The sequence below is a fragment of the Nicotiana sylvestris genome, chromosome 4, assembly GCF_000393655.2.
Source record: "Nicotiana sylvestris chromosome 4, ASM39365v2, whole genome shotgun sequence".
NCBI classification, from domain to species: Eukaryota; Viridiplantae; Streptophyta; class Magnoliopsida; order Solanales; family Solanaceae; genus Nicotiana; species Nicotiana sylvestris.
The window spans coordinates 145,699,760-145,704,499 of NC_091060.1; positions in this window are offsets into that span (position 1 = coordinate 145,699,760).

The window sequence follows — 4,740 nt, forward strand, 5'->3', positions numbered from 1 at the left end:
TAGCATTGATGTGTTGCCTGACACTCAACCGATCTCTATCCCTCCATACAGAATGGCCCCGGTAGAGTTGCGAGAGTTGAAGGTGCAGTTGAAGGACTTGCTGGATAAGGGCTTCATTAGACCTAGCACTTCACCTTGGGGTGCACAAGTCCTGTTCGTGCGGAAGAAAGACGGGTCGTTACGGATGTGTATCGACTATCGACAGTTGAATAAGTCTACTATAAAGAGCAAGTATCCACTTCCAACAATTGATGACCTGTTTGACCAACTCCAGGGTTCCAAGTATTTCTCCAAGATTGATTTACGTTCAGGATATCATCAGGTGAGGGTTAAGGAGAAGGATATTCCAAAGACGACCTTCCGGACAAGATACGGGCACTTTGAGTTCTTGGTGATGTCGTTCGGGCTAACAAATGCCCCAGCAGCTTTTATGGATCTCATGAATACTATATTTAGGCCCTATCTTGATATGTTCGTGATTGTATTCATTGATGACATTCTAGTATATTCTCGTTCGGAGGCGGAACAAGCAGGCCACTTGCGGATAGTATTGCAGACGCTTCAGGATCGTAAGTTATATGCTAAGCTCTCCAAATGTGAATTTTGGCTGAACTCAGTAGCGTTCCTTGGCCATGTGATATCTGACGAGGGTATTAGTGTCGACACTCAGAAGATCGATGCAGTAAAGAATTGGCCGAGACCTACAACACCATCAGAAGTCCGCAGCTTCCTAGGGCTAGCAGGATATTATAGGCGGTTTGTGGAAGGGTTTTCCTCTATATCATCACCATTGACTAAGTTAACACAGAAAGCTACCAAGTTCCAGTGGTCTGACACTTGTGAACGTAGTTTTCAGGAGCTGAAGAATCGATTGACATCCGCACCAGTGCTCACTCTTCCTGAAGGAACAGAAGGTTATGTGGTATATTGTGATGCCTCAGGTATAGGTTTGGGGTGCGTATTGATGCAGCGTGGGAAGGTGATTGCTTATGCATCAAGACAATTGAAGAAGCATGAAAAGAATTATCCAACCCATGATTTGGAATTGGCTGCAGTAATATATGCTTTGAAGATATGGCGGCACTACTTATACGGCGTCCATGTTGACATCTACACAGATCACAAGAGTTTACAATACATCTTCAAGCAGAAAGAGTTGAATTTGAGGCAGCGTAGGTGGCTTGAATTATTGAAAGACTACGACGTCGAGATATTGTATCATCCCGGTAAAGCCAATGTTGTGGCAGACGCTCTCAGCCGTAAATCAATGGGAAGCTTAGTACATATTGAGGCAGGTAGATGGGGGTTGATTAAAGAGCTTCATCAGCTAGCCAATATGAGAATCAGATTGTTAGACTCTGATGACGGAGGTGTTACTGTACAGAATACATCAGAATCATCTTTGGTAGCCGAGGTAAAAGCACGGCAATATGAAGATCCTATCTTAGTACGATTAAGAGAGAGCATTCAGCAGTGTAAAAGTATGGCTTTTGAGATCGGAAGAGATGGGGCACTGAGATACCAGGGCCGATTATGTGTGCCTAATGTGGCAGGGTTGCGAGAGAAGATTATGAATGAGATTCATCAATCCCGATATTCCATCCATCCCGGCTCGACAAAGATGTATCATGATGTCAAGGAGCAGTATTGGTGGGATAACATGAAGAAGTCTATTGCAGAATTTGTAGCCCAGTGTCCCAATTGTCAACAAGTAAAGATAGAACATCAGAAACCCGGTGGATTGCTTCAGAATATAGAGATTCCGACCTGGAAATGGGAGGTGATTAATATGGACTTCATTATTGGATTACCTCGCTCTTATCATAAGTTTGACTCCATCTGGGTGATAATTGATCGACTTACAAAATGTGCCCATTTTCTGCCAGTTAAGACAACTTACACGGCTGAAGATTATGCGAAGTTGTATATCAAGGAGATTGTTAGGCTTCATGGTGTGCCGATATCTATTATATCAGACCGAGGAGCTCAATTTACAGCTAACTTTTGGAGGTCTTTTCAGAAGGGTTTAGGCACACAAGTGAATCTCAGCACTGCATTTCATCTGCAGACTGACGGACAGGCTGAACGTACCATTCAAACACTGGAAGATATGCTACGAGTAGTTAGAACACCTAGAAGAACCAGGTTCTTCTATAGCGAAAATTGGGTACCACACAAATCACCCCTCCCCCCTCCCCTTGTGTGGTATTGACGCTTAAAACATCAGATAGGAGTGGTAAACGGGCGGGTCGGATATGGTTCGGATTGAAAATGGGTAATGAAAAAATGGATAAATTATTCGACCCAGCCCATATTTAATACGGATAAAAAATAAGTTAACCGACGGATAATATGGGTAACCATATTATCGATGACTTCTTGTATATGATCACTTTTAGGAGAATTCTTAGTCTGCCTAACTTGAGGAACCTCCAATTTGAGGCTTTACAAATGTAAAAATTAGACTCATTGGTTATCCATTTTCTAAATGGATAATATGGTTCTTATCCATATTTGACCCGTTTTTAAATAGTTCATTATCCAACCCATTTTTAATGATTTCTTTAACCATTTTGTCACCTCTAATTTTAGAAAAATAGGTAGTTACAGAGTCAGTACCTTGTCTTAATGTTGTTATAGCTGTCCAAAGGTAATAGATTCTAGTCAGATCTGATCTATCAAACCTCTCCTGGAAATCACTCCAGGCTTTTCTCGCATTTGAAGCATAGACAATGTTTGGCATCAACTCACTCGATACAGTGCTTCCAATCCACGACAAAATGATTGCATTGCATTATTTCCATTGTTCTGCCAATTCGCCTCTATACGTGCTCTTCACACAAGTTCCGTCCCCAATGTCTCATGTGTTCCACCAACATCCTTGTTATCTTAATTCTAGAATAGGTATGGGTATTTAGACTTCATCTCCTCTTCTGCTTCCCATGTTATTTCTTCCATATTCTTGTTCCTCCACAATACTTTGATGGAAACTACATCTTTTGTTCTCAGCTTGCGGACTTGTCGATCTAATATAGCCAATGACACTTCTTCATATGATAGGTCCTCTATAACCTGTACATATTTGATAGGGACGACTCTAGAAGGGTCTCCAATACATTTCTTCAACATAGATACATGGAATACCGGGTGGACAAATTCTAATTCGGATGGCAATTCTAACTCATAAGCAACCTGTCCAATCCATCGAAGAATTTTATACGGCCCGATATACCTTGGACTCAGCTTACCTTTCTTCCCAAAATGCATAATACCCTTCATTGGTGAGATCCTCAGGAAAACCCAATCACCAACCTCAAACTCCAGATCACGACGTCGGACATCGGAATAAGATTTTTGCTTGCTTTGTGCCGTCCTCAATCGCTCCTGTATCACTTTCACCTTCTCAATAGCTTGGTGAATCAAATCTGGCCCATATAATTCTGTTTCACCGACTTCGAACCATCCAACTGGTGATCTACATCTCCTCCCGTATAGTGCCTCGTATGGGGCCATTTTAATACTGGAATGGTAGCTATTGTTATAGGCGAATTCTATGAGTGGAAGATGATCATCCCAATTCCCCTTAAAATCTAGAACACATGCTCGTAGCATATCTTCCAGTGTCTGAATGGTACGTTCAGCCTGTCCGTCAGTCTGCGGATGAAATGCAGTGCTGAGATTTACTTGTGTGCCTAAACCCTTCTGGAAAGACCTCCAAAAGTTAGCCGTAAATTGAGCTCCTCGGTCTGATATAATAGATATGGGCACACCATGAAGCCTAACAATCTCCTTGATATACAACTTTGCATAATCTTCAGCCGTGTAAGTTGTCTTCACTGGCAGAAAATGGGCACATTTTGTAAGTCGATCAATTATCACCCAGATGGAGTCAAACTTATGATAAGAGCGAGGTAATCCAATAATGAAGTCCATATTAATCACCTCCCACTTCCAGGTCGGAATCTCTATATTTTGAAGCAATCCACCGGGTTTCTGATGTTCTATCTTTACTTGTTGACAATTGGGACACTGGGCTACAAATTCTGCAATAGACTTCTTCATATTATCCCACCAATACTGCTCCTTGACATCATGATACATCTTTGTCGAGCCGGGATGGATGGAATATCGGGATTGATGAATCTCATTCATAATCTTCTCTCGCAACCCTGCCACATTAGGCACACACAATCGGCTCTGGTATCTCAGTGCCCCATCTTTTCCGATCCCAAAAGCCATACTTTTACACTGTTGAAAGTTTGTCCTCTATTTATGGGAGAAACTTGACCGGAATCCACGATGATTTAAACTCCCCATGAACCCTTACATTCGAGGACGAATGTTCCTAAGGGGGAAGGGTGTTACAACCCATATCCACACACGTTAGTTCATGCCATATATTAATTAACATAAATTCAAGAAGGAATTACCTTTGAGATGATAATAAGTTAATCCTATTGGTCTTAAGTGATATAAGGGTGTATAAGGGTGATTAATAAGTATTAGAAGTTAAACGAATCAAGGATGTGGTAACTCGTATTTTTAGGTAAACCTAGAGGTTCTTAATACACTCAAGGTCATGTATTAAGGTGTTTGAATCATATAATATCCGTATCATAAGTCTTGAAGTCAAACGAGTTATGAAACAAAAGTCGACAAACGTTGTCGCAACTTAGGTTCATAATTTTACTTAAACATTAGGTTAAATGTTTCTAAGCTTTTCTCCTAATTTACAAGGAA